Source organism: Lipotes vexillifer, unplaced genomic scaffold (genome assembly GCF_000442215.2).
Source record: "Lipotes vexillifer unplaced genomic scaffold, Lipotes_vexillifer_v1.1 scaffold539, whole genome shotgun sequence".
NCBI classification, from domain to species: domain Eukaryota; kingdom Metazoa; phylum Chordata; class Mammalia; order Artiodactyla; family Lipotidae; genus Lipotes; species Lipotes vexillifer.
In genome coordinates, this window is record NW_006789542.1 from 1,605,359 (window position 1) to 1,618,543 (window position 13,185).

The following is a 13,185-nucleotide window of genomic DNA, read 5'->3' on the forward strand; positions in this document are numbered from 1 at the left end:
CAGGTTTCTGGATGTCATACACTGGGAAGGGTATGCATTGGTGGGTGCTCTGCCCGCTTTAACCTCTCTCTCTTTGTAAAAGGAGAAAGATGGTGTGTTTTTAAGGGATAATCTGCCCCTTCTTCATCAAACTCCCCCAGCTCCTCCACACACCACTCTGTATACATGAGTCTCCTGGGTTTGTCATGTTTGTAACTGGAGACCTTTTCTTCACTGGTGCAGACTGATCTTTCTTGCCACAATTAAAACACAGCTGGGGGACTTCCCTGGTGGCACAGTGGTTAAGAATCCACCTGCCAATGTAGGGGATACGGGTTCAAGCCCTGGTCTGGGAAGATCCCACATGCCATGGAGCAACTAAGCCCATGTGCCACAACTACTGAGCCCGTGCGCCACAACTAGTGAAGCCCGTGTGCCTAGAGCCCACGCTCTGCAACAAGAGAAGCCACCGCGATAAAAAGCCCATGCACCGCAACGAAGAGTAGCCCCCGCTCGCCTCAACTAGAGGAAGCCCATGTGCAGCAACGAAGACCCAACACAGCCAAAAAATAAATAAATTTTAAAAAAAGAAAAAAAATTTTTTAAATGCTTTAAACAAACAAAAACAAACAAAAAAACTAAAAAATAAAACACAGTTGGGGTGTGGGGTGAAGGGCTGTTTTACCCTTAAAGCCCAGAACACTCCTGTTTGTTGTGGAATCTCTTCCTGTGAGCGCCCAGAGTGGTGTCTGGGAGGTCACAGCACATCCGATTGTGATTAGACTTGCTATGCTGGAAGAAAATTGAAGGCTGAGCCACAGGCTGGCTCTAAGAAGCTGCCGTTGGGGGTGGAAATGTCTCTTATTCACACTCTTGGGATGACTTGTCAGAAACCTGGTGCTCTGATCTCCCCTCCGAAGTCCCAGGTCTGCCCGACCATTGTCCTCCCACGCTGATCCTCCTCCCAACTTCTTTACTCAGGCCCTTGAATTCTTCCTTTAGATTTAGCTTCACCGTACGGAGGAATCTGGACGGCCCCTCAAGTTTTTGATCAATACCATGTCTGAATGGAAAGTCTTAGCTCGAAACCACTTCAACACTAACCTGTTCTGTCTGACTCTTGACCCTGCTGTCCACCTGCCTCCACAAGGCTCATGGTAAATCCCTCTTGTCTCAACAGAGGACCTTTCTCCTTCCTGTCCATGTGTGTAGTCCTCTTGGCCTCACCCCTTTAAGCCAGGAAGTCTTTCCTGGATGTGGACATTTAGCAATAGAAACAACAACTTTAACCATTGGCTCAGGTCCCCTTGGAAGTTCCCTCTCATTCTGCTTCTGTGTGTATGGTCGTTTCATGCTTTTCTCCCACTGCAGACTGGATCAGATACCCACCTAGGAGACAATAATTGGTGGTCAGGGGAGCCAGCAGTTACAAACATGACAAACCCAGGAGACTCATGTATACAGAGTGGTGGGTGGAGGAATTGGGGGAGTTTGATGAAGAAGGGGCAGATTATCCCTTACTGATCATTACAGTAGGGATGCTTAGGTCGGCAGGAGAGCAGATACTAGGCATTCGTCAGCTTTTGCTGTAGTAAGAACCCAAATCTCAACAGAATAAAACGTTTATTGCCTTCTGAAATGAAATGAAGCCTGCGAATTGGCTGCAATTCTGGAGGGCTTTCCTGGGCTCAAGGCATCTTCTCATTCCAGGACTCAGGCTAAAGAAGTAGCCTTTCTTTTCCATGCTGTTCTCATGGAAGAAGACAAGAATGCAAGAGGCCAAAGTAAAGGAAATGAGCACATTCAAAGTTTCTGCTCATAAGTGGCAAATGTCATGTTTGTCCACATTCTAGTGATCCACTCCAGTCCTGCGTCTAGCATGTCAGTGGGGGAGCCTGGGAAACACTCCAAGTCAGGTGGCAAGGGCTGTTGATGAATGATCTTCATCACTTATTGTGTGGGAGGGAGCAGGTGGTGAGCGTGAATGGGACTTAGGGCAGGACCACACGTGCAGACTCCTCTTTCAAGGAACTGGACATTTAAAGAAGTGGAGATGGTGGGGCTTCCCCAGGAGTCCAGTGGTTAAGACTTCGCCTTCCAATGCAGTGGGGTGCGGGTTCAATCCCTGGTTGGGGAGATAAGATCCCACGTGCCTCGCGGCCAAACAAATCAAAACATAAAACAGAAGCAATATTGTAACAAATTCAATAAAGACTAAAAACGGTCCACATCAAAGAAAGAAAGAAAGAAAGAAAGAAGTGGAGATGTGGTCAGTTGTGAGGGTGAATCGTAGATCAAGTTTTAAGTTTTTTAATGGAGGGGACTTTTCTGCATAGAAGTTGGAGAAGACACAGAGAGAATATGATGAATTAACTGAATTCTTTTAGCCTACATTCTTTGAGAAGTTACTTGGTGTGGCCATTTTACACCTGTCATCTTATCAGTCTTCAACAGCTTCATGAGGCAGGTACTATTATTATTTTTGTTTTACCAACAAGGAGAGTGAGGCCGATATTATATAACTTGCTTAGTCACACAGTAAGTGGAGTTGTATTTCACCCTAGTAGATGGACTGTAGTCTTTACTTATTACTTATTTACTATATAAAGATGGCAGAAACACGTTCTTCTCTTCCCCTTCTCCCGCCGCATCCAAGAAATCCAATACGCATGTAGGTGGTACTTTGCATGTCCTGGGGTAGATGGCAAATGTCTGAGATCACTGAAAGGCACGCGGTGAGCTCATCCTGCTCACACGGACATCTTGCCTTCCTAACTGACCCCAGGTGTGCTAAAAGTGTTGGGAAGCTTCACAAAGAATGCACTGGGCTTTTGGTAAGGCTTTGTGTATCTCTGCTAGATGTGGCCAAAGCAGCCGGAACTCTTGGTGATTGCATCCAGATGTTGCCTTTAGCTGGAAAACAAAGTCTACCTCAGCCTCTTTCTGGATCCAACAGAAGTTTTGGGTTTAGTGTAGTTCTTGGTGGATTTGCTGACACATTTCTTTTTATTTAGGGCCAAATGTTCTGAAAGCAGAGCCTGCATTGTATTTGCCAAACATGCATAAGAACACAAACAAAACTCATGTTTGCACGCCCCAAATAAGTGCTTCTTATGCCTTAAGTGCTTCTGGAAACCATCCAGCACCACAGTGTGTAAGCTCTCTGAACAATTCTTCATAATTGTGTATGCAAAGGATGTATATTCACAATGGCATGAATGTCCCTAATTGCCTTTGATTACATGGCACGCTCTGTCCTACCCTCCTGAAATGAGGGTTCTTTAAAAACCAATGGCTTCCTAAATTTGATATAGGTTCCTGTGGAGTGGAATTTTGTACAATGGAATTTTCTAATTGGAGCTGGGATGAAAAGAGAGGGAGGAGAAATGGAAGGGACATCAAATTCTAAACAACTGAAAGAAAAATCCAAATGTAAATTATTACATCCACTGCTTTTCTCCCAAACAACTCTGGAGGCAGAACAGAATTGGCTCCTTGGCCAAGTTCCTGCTGGGTGGTGGACTTGTGCAGCCTTAAACAGCATCTGATGCTTCTTGGAGTCTTGTTGGGTAAATGTAAAATTCAAAAAGGCCAACAATAGGCAAGACAGAAGATGTGGGAGAAGCGCATTTCATATTTTCTATTCATGCCTTCATAGTCTCCAGTAACCATCCCTCCCTGTCCATGCTGGGGATGGGGTTGAACAAGACTCATGAGGGACCCTACTCATCAGATGGTGACTGCCCATGTGGATTGTTTGGATGGGGGATGGAGAGATTCTCCAGGATTCCTTCACACTAGATGACAAGGAGTAATGGGTTGGCCGCTGGCAGTTTGCGATCCTTATCAGAAGACAATGGAAAGGACAACAACTTAGCACCATCTTGGTTTACTCAAAACTCTTCAGGACTCATGCTACAAAGCTGAGCTGATTCCTGCCTGCTCTGGGTCCATTCATGCCCCTCGGGGCTAGGCCTACATTTTGTTTATATATTTGCTTAGTCATTCACGTTGGGGGAAAACTAATCAGACATAACAAATAAGTGCAGAGGTATGCTGATAGGGAAATATTTTATAGGCTATACATCTTCTCAATTATATCCAGTTGCCACACAAACATTGTACATGTGCTTCAAGCAGAAAACTTAAAGCCAGCAGTGATACACATCATAACCAGTTTTCCCTGGAGTCTGAAGAATACTGTTGACCACACAATGTTTAAAAAAAACCCTTCTTAGCCATAGGTTCATAGCCAAAATTTTTCTTAATGAATTGCACCTGAATTTACCATTTTACAAAAGGCAACAAGAATACCAATCACACAAATGGAATACACACTCACACACCAGAAGACAGAACTGTCACAAATGCACTGAGAGGAGGACGGATATGGAGTCCCAAACAAACACTTCCCAACACAAATGGTCCTCAACATCAGACACAGGTCAGAACCAACAGGCAAAATGCCCAGATAGCACCTCATGCTCAAAAGAAAATTTGCCATGTGCGCACCGGTGGACTTACTCGGTCTTGGAGCTCGTCAGCTCGTCCTGAGGCATCTTTCCGTGGCACCAAGGAAAAGCGTTTGTTGGCAGCCAGTGCCGAAGAGGGGAGAAACAGGGAGGGTTCCCAAAACGAATGGTTTGGGCAGCTGCTAGGAACGTCCCCCCAAATCCCCTCCCAAGGCCAGTGATGCAGGAGTAGCGAGCTCCCCGCAACCATACTGGTGCGACTTCATGGCGGCGGCTCTGCTGGTGGGGAAGGAACCGCCCCCATCCCACTGTGAGCCAGATATCGCGAGAGCACAGTCTCATGCTGAGAGCCAAAAATCTGTTAGCGAAAGTGGGTCCAGTTACTTACTGCTCAAGAGCCAATAAAAAGAGTTTGGCTTCCCTGGTGGTGCAGTGGTTGAGAGTCCGCCTGCTGATGCAGGGAACATGGGTTCGTGTCCCGGGCCGAGAAGACCCCACACCGCGGAGCGGGTGGGCCTGTGAGCCATAGCCGCTGAGCCTGCGCGTCTGGAGCCTATGCTCCGCAACGAGAAGAGACCACAACAGTGAGAGGCTCGCGTACCGCAAGAAAAACAAACAAACCAACCAACCAAACCAGTAAAGAGGCAAGGTGGGTGGAAAGGGAAGTTTGTTTTATGTTGTAGGCTAGCAACCCAGCAAGGGCTTTTATAGGTGAAGGGAGGGGGCTACATGCAGAAACAGCACAGTCAGCTCTGACAGTCATCTTGAAATTGATCATGCGGTGGTCTGATCAGCATCATCTTGATTGTTTTAATTACAGTTAGTTTTCAGTTCGAGGCTTAGTTTGTTCCCATTTATTTGAGGCCAGTTCTCAGAACTGTGGCAGCTTAAGTCATGGCTACAGTCTGGTCATCGTCATGTATTGAATAGTTAACTTCCTCCACCTGGTGAGGGTTTCAGTATCTACAAAACAGCTCAAAGGATATGGGTTGTCTTCCTGCCCCTTTCCCCAGTGCTTGGTGTCTTGTAATATGTTTCAGACAGAGAAAATTGCTCAATAAAAATGCAACTCTACTTTTCTTAGCTGTGCTCTAGACCATGGCTTTTTTGGTTAGTATTGAGTTCTGTTTGTTTGTTTGTTTTTGGCAATGCCACGAGGCTTGTGGGATATTAGGTCCCCCACCAGGGATTGAACCCAGGCCCCTGACAGTGAAAGCACTAAGTCCTAACCACTGGACCACCAGGGAATTCCCTGTTTTTGGTTTTTGTTTGGGTTCTGCAGGGGATAAATCCAATCCATCTGTTTGGAATTGGGGAATTAAGAAGTTCAGTGAGTAAGAGTGGGGAGCATAGATATATGTCTTTGCAATAAAATACCATTTATTGAGCTATGTGCACAATGAGCACTGCATTAGGGGCCTTTTGAAACATTTTCCCCTCCAACAGATATGCAAGGCACATATTGCATTTTAACCAATGGGGAGACTGTCAGTCAGAGAGCATCAGACACTCTCCAGGCTTTGGAATATAACTGGATATGTCTGAATCCAGAAGACGTGATTTTTCTGATAATAGTCAGACTCATTTTGGAATTGCCAGGGTCTGTCCTCCAGTTCCTTTTTCCCTTGGATTCCCTTTTCCTAATCCCCAGTGCTCAGTGACAAGTCCTAGTGTGATCCTCTAGTGCACTGAAGATTGATCTGATAGCAATAATTTATACTACTGCATTACTGATGTTGTTTCTATTTTGGAATGCATTTCAGAAATGGGGTTTTGGAGACTAGTTCCATGAGGAAGAGCTAACTGTTCCCAAAGGGCCTAACAGAAGTCTGAAGATGCTGGAATAAGGTTTGCCAGCATTGCTGCTTACAGAGTTTTGGTGGACAGAAATGAGGCCAAACAAGATAGTACCCTGCAAAGGGACCATGGCGTCCCTCCTAGATCCCCCATATTGAGCTGGTGTACCATCTTCCCAGCTTCCCTGAATGTTGGCTGCTAATGTTTCACAGCTGGAAAATTGTCCTGGGCTGAGGGAAGATACCTGGCCTGAAGAGCTACGGAAGTGACTAACATGACAAAGTGAGAGAGTGGCATGGACATATATACACTACCAAATGTAAAATAGCTAGCTAGTGGGAAGCAGCCGCATAGCACAGGGAGATCAGCTCTGTGGTTTGTGACCACCTAGCGGGGTGGGATAGGGAGGGTGGGAGGGAGGGAGATGCAAGAGGGAAGAGATATGGGAACATAGTATATGTATAACTGATTCACTTTGTTATAAAGCAGAAACTAACAAACACACCATCGTAAAGCAATTATACTCCAATAAAGATGTTGAAAAGAAAAACACACACAAAAAAACAAATAGCCCCTCTGTAGATCAGGATAAGGCCAGACTAACTACACCTGAGCCTCTTCCTGTTCTCTTTGTTTCTCAAGTTCTTCACCTGTGAAATAGGAATAATAATAGTGCCTATCTCCTAGGATTTTAGTGAGGATTAAATGAGACAATACATGTGCATCACTCAGGGTTTGATCAGAGAAGCAGAACTGCTGTAAGTTACATAGAAAACAAAATTATTATAAGGATTGGACTTTGCAATTGTAGCAACTGGTGGAGGAATCTATGCCAGGCTGTTGTCTCTTCATCTAATGTTAAGCTTAAAGTAGCTTTATTATTTTTTTTATTATTTTTAATTTTTTTTTGCGGTACGCAGGCCTCTCACTGTTGTGGCCTCTCCCGTTGCGGAGCACAGGCTCCGGATGCGCAGGCTCAGCAGCCATGGCTCACAGGCCCAGCCGCTCCACGGCATGTGAGATCTTCCCGGACCGGGGCACGAACCCATGTCCCCTGCATCGGCAGGCGGACTCTTAACCACTGCGCCACCAGGGAAGCCCTAAAGTAGCTTTATTTTTTTTCCCAAGTTTTACTGCGATTCAATTGACATGTAACATTGTATTAGTTTATAAAGTAGCTTTAGGTTAAGCAGGTCAGCAGTAAGCTCGGAAAAGTGGGTGTGACTGAGAACAAAGACAAACTGGAGCCCGTGAGAATGAACTGGGACCCATGTCTGTCTCTCCCCACCTGCAAACTCAGTGCCATGGCTGACATGCAGGAGAAGCTGGTGCCCTTCACCAAGACGTCATGGATGCCTGTGGAGAAGCTGCAGGAGGAAACAGAGCAAGAGTTGGAGGAATTGACCATGACCACACAAGCCAGCTGCCATAGTGCCTGGTGCCTCATCCTGACCTTCGACGCGTAAAAAATATGGTGGCTGCTTCACTTCCACATTTCAAGTCTCATGGGAAGAGATATGGGAACATAGTATATGTATAACTGATTCACTTTGTTATAAAGCAGAAACTAACAAACACACCATCGTAAAGCAATTATACTCCAATAAAGATGTTGAAAAGAAAAACACACACAAAAAAACAAATAGCCCCTCTGTAGATCAGGATAAGGCCAGACTAACTACACCTGAGCCTCTTCCTGTTCTCTTTGTTTCTCAAGTTCTTCACCTGTGAAATAGGAATAATAATAGTGCCTATCTCCTAGGATTTTAGTGAGGATTAAATGAGACAATACATGTGCATCACTCAGGGTTTGATCAGAGAAGCAGAACTGCTGTAAGTTACATAGAAAACAAAATTATTATAAGGATTGGACTTTGCAATTGTAGCAACTGGTGGAGGAATCTATGCCAGGCTGTTGTCTCTTCATCTAATGTTAAGCTTAAAGTAGCTTTATTATTTTTTTTATTATTTTTAATTTTTTTTTGCGGTACGCAGGCCTCTCACTGTTGTGGCCTCTCCCGTTGCGGAGCACAGGCTCCGGATGCGCAGGCTCAGCAGCCATGGCTCACAGGCCCAGCCGCTCCACGGCATGTGAGATCTTCCCGGACCGGGGCACGAACCCATGTCCCCTGCATCGGCAGGCGGACTCTTAACCACTGCGCCACCAGGGAAGCCCTAAAGTAGCTTTATTTTTTTTCCCAAGTTTTACTGCGATTCAATTGACATGTAACATTGTATTAGTTTATAAAGTAGCTTTAGGTTAAGCAGGTCAGCAGTAAGCTCGGAAAAGTGGGTGTGACTGAGAACAAAGACAAACTGGAGCCCGTGAGAATGAACTGGGACCCATGTCTGTCTCTCCCCACCTGCAAACTCAGTGCCATGGCTGACATGCAGGAGAAGCTGGTGCCCTTCACCAAGACGTCATGGATGCCTGTGGAGAAGCTGCAGGAGGAAACAGAGCAAGAGTTGGAGGAATTGACCATGACCACACAAGCCAGCTGCCATAGTGCCTGGTGCCTCATCCTGACCTTCGACGCGTAAAAAATATGGTGGCTGCTTCACTTCCACATTTCAAGTCTCATGCAGAACTTCTCTTGTGACTATGCTGACCTGGAACCACTCAGGGAAGGGAATTCTGGGAGATGTAGCTCCAGCTCAGCTATGTGGTCACAGTGTAAAGCCTACAAAGCCCCCGCAGCGTGTTAAAGACTGGGCATGTAGTATGATAATAAATGTTAACTATCAGTGTGGCTGAATTATGAGGAGAAACAGGCAGAGGGTTTCTGGTCTGAGAAAACCAGGAAGAAGCGTGTTGGTCCCCAAGGATCCACTGGAGGTGCACGTTTGAGGTGGAGGATGTTACTCTGCGAGGTGGAAATCTTTCTGCTTCTTGATGTCATAGTTGCCGACACTGTCCCCAGCTGGCAAGTTGAACCTCCATCGTCTTGCGGCATATCAGAGCACTCCCCCGTCCTGATGCACAAAGGCCTTCCTTCTTAGCCCCTCTTGAGCACCTTTTCTTCTGAGAAGAGGCTGACTGTAGCCACAGGAACTCAGCTCGAAGGGGGAACTCTGTGTTTTGCACGACTGGTGCCTCAGCCTCTGGAGTTCTGGCTTACTTGCTTGTGTGATGTCAGTAACTCAGACTGTTTACCCAATCAGAGCACCCTCTGCCTCAATAACACCCACCCCTCCCCGTGCTGTCCCATAAGACTCCTAACGATGTTAGGAGAATGGTGGGCTTTCTCCAAGAGACCCCAACCATGCTCTCTGGGGAGCCCTGTTGACACTCCTAGCGCTCCCGTGAAGCACTGACTGGTCTTCACGTATGAACTAAAAGTAAACAAGAGTGAAGAATCTGTAAAAAGCCCTCTGATGTATCCCCTCCATGCCTCAGTTTATTTGTATGGAAGATAAGGTTGTCAACCACCTTCCTCAAAAGGATATTCTGAGGTTTCACACTGGAGACTTGACATTTATTAACCAGGGTCATATGAAAGCCCTGATTTAATCTCCAGAAAAATGCTTTGTGTTTCAGTCATAGGGACCATATAAGCATAAAGAATTTTGCCCATAGCTCTTGAAGGCTGCAGTCAGTCACCAGGGGCGTGGGCCAATCCTTGGCATGTTCTGTTTATAGCTGTGTCCACACAAGTGGAGAATCAGAGGAGATCAGTGTATACTAGGCCGGTTTATTAACTATTAACTGTTCACATACTGAACAAAAATATTCCGAAAATATTTACCATAGAATAGAATAGAATCCTTCGAGTCAACAGGTTACAATTGGGCAACAGCCTCTTAATAGGATAATACCACTCTTGGGGGACAACAGTAAATATTGTTGAGCCTTCTGTGTGCCAGCCACTACACTATACACTCATATAAATATTTCTTTTAATTCTCTCAATAATTCTTCCAGGTGGGTATTATTATCTCTGAGGCTCAGAAAGGTCTAGTAATTTGTCCAAGGCCACAAGCTAGGAAGGAACTAAATCAGGGTTCTAACCTAAATTGTATTAAAAAAATCCATGCTCTTCTCACTGTATTATCAAACACCAACAGTTGCCTTCTGGGTCAACAGCTATATTATTAAGCACTTACTATTTATGCTCTTTTTGCGATGAAGTGGTAATATAGGTAAAGCAAAGATAAAATAATCTTTTAAGGACTATAGCTATCATATTTTAGAGTGCACAGTTATTATGAGTTCTTATTAGCATAGTATATTAATTAACCATATTAGTATAATATAATTAAATTATTAGTATACCTAGACTTATAAAAAAGCAAATAATGTCACTATTCTTGTGCGTTTGTGAAACAGATTATACTCCTTGAAAGAAAGCTTGTGTGGGAATTCCCTGGCAGTCCAGTGGTTAGGACTCTGTGCTTTCACCGCCGAGGGTGAGGGTTCAATCCCGGGTTAGGGAATTAAGATCCTGTAAGCCTCGCGGCGCAGCCAAAAAGAAAAAAAAAAAAAGATTGTTTAAGTGGAAAACTAGTAACAGCTGAATTCTTGTGAAGGGGAGGCCAAATACATCCAGTTCTGGGAAGGAAGCTCCAAGGAACTGAAGAATACAAATGTTAAAGAGAAACCAGAAGCATGATTTAAAAAAGCTTACTTGTGCAGTAAAATCTTGGTACTTCAGGTCATTCCACTTCTGCTGGTCAGGAGTGTAATGTCTATTTCTCCAAGAGTAAATCATCACCAAGAATACCTCATTGCTTCTTGTCCGCGGTATGTTGGAAAGGTGACTTTGCAAAAGTAGTCTATTTGCTGTAATTATCCAAATTTCAAATTAGAAACACAATAAAAATCCTTTTGTGTTCAGCATGGAAAGAAGACATTGGTAAGCAAATGAGCATGCATTTCACTCACATCAACAGTCAGCTGAGTAAGCTGAGCTTACTCAATACATTTTACTTTTAACATCACTCATAACTTGAGATTTAAAAATAATAAAATGCAAACAATTCCCAGTCTTTTTCCCCATTCCCCCACCCAACCTGAGGTGTGTCTAAAAGCAATACAGTTGGAAAGGGGTAGGTGCACAAAGGGCCTTGTGGAGCCATGTCAGCAAGTGCTTTTTAAGTTGTTTTTCTGGAGGTGGTGATGAATCTGCCTCACTTTGTGACAGGGACTGGAACTGCATTCCCTGCCAAGGACAGAACAAAATCCAATCTCTAGTCCAGGTCCTGAATTTGATCTCTAACCTGGTGGGCTTTGCTGACTGATTTAACATGCTACCGGCAGACGTCATGGTCGTCTATTGCCATGACACGGATGTGCTAACAGATTGTGTGTTGGTCATGACAGATCGGGTTGAGGATTTTCCTGATGATGTCAATACTCATGGTACTCCGAACTTATCACAAAGATAGTGATTTCCTTCTCCAAGGCAATCCAGCCTGGCATTCTACCCTCAAGGAGTTTAGGGTATATTCACTGAAATAAATGTAAAAAAATTACCACCAGTCAAGCAAGAAGTGATAGATGCCAGCTAAGTGGTTCTGGTCAGGGTTATGCAGCTTCAGAGGTGCTGAGCTTGGTCTGGGGCCACTGGACTTGCTGGGCTTGCTTCTGTAGAGCCTGGGAAGCCACTAGAGGGTTTGAGCATGGAGGCAACAGGATCAAAACAATGCTGTAGGAAGATGATTCTGGCTTTGGGGCTGACTCTGAAAAAAACCCCTAGTCTTGTAGGTGGCACAAACTGGAGCTGTGATGTGATTCTCATCCAACAGTGATTGCTGTAATTTTTCTTTCTTTTAAAACTCCCTGAACCAATATTGAAAATTTCCAAGAATATATTTAGAATCTCTTCTCTTAAAACTGGTTCCTTGGGACTTCCCTGGTGGTCCAGTGGTAAAGAATCCACCCTCCAATGCAGGGGATGTGGGTTCCATCCCTGGTTGGGGAACTAAGATCTTACATGCTGCAGGGCAACTAAGCCCACGTGCCACAACTACTGAGCTCGCGTGCCTCAACGAGAGAGCCTGTGTGCTGCAAACTACAGAGCCCACGTGCTCTGGAGCCCATGTGCCACAACTACAGAGCCCACACGCCTTGGAGCCCACATGCCACAACTAGAGAGAAGCCTGTGTGCCCCAGCTAAGACCCAACGCAGCCAAAAAAATAAAGAAAAAAACAAACAAACAAAAAACTAGCTTCTTTACAGTTTTCTCCAGGGAGCTAAAGAGAACATTTACTTAGGAAATGACTTTGGTGATTCATCCTAAATGTAGACAGGGAAGCTGTGGTGGAGAGCCCTGGTTGGCATTTCCTTCCTCCACTAAAGAAGTGATTGGAGGTCCTTGCAAGGTGTCTCTCATTTCAGTCCCACGGCTGCTTGCTCTTGACTTCCTTGTCTTTGAGAAAGCACATTAGCAAAAATAAATGAGAACATCGATGACCTGAATGCTTTAAGCATTTATTTAGTAGACACATATTGAGCTTTACAGACTGCAGACATAGCTTTTCTTTTTTTGCCAGCATCCATTGAACATTAGTAAGATTATTCACATATTAGAACAACAAAAAAAATCCAATTAATTCCTCAAAGCAGGAACCAGATGGACCACATTTTCTGAAAATGGTTTTAATCACACACACACACACACACACACACACACACACACACACACAAAATAAAAAATTTGAGAGAAAAATCAAAACTGTAATTACAGAGTATTTTAAAAATGAATGAAAATATGGTCAAAGCTGAACTCAGGAAAAGTTGTTGCCCTGGATGAGTTTGTACCTTAATAAAGAAAGAAAATAAATGAACTAATAAGCACATTTACAACGAGCTGGTTTAAAAGGAGTAGTAGGGCTTCCCTGGTGGCGCAGCGGTTGAGAGTCCGCATGCCGATGCAGGGGACACGGGTTCGTGCCCCGGTCAGGGAGGATCCCACATGCCGGGGAGCGGCTGGGCCC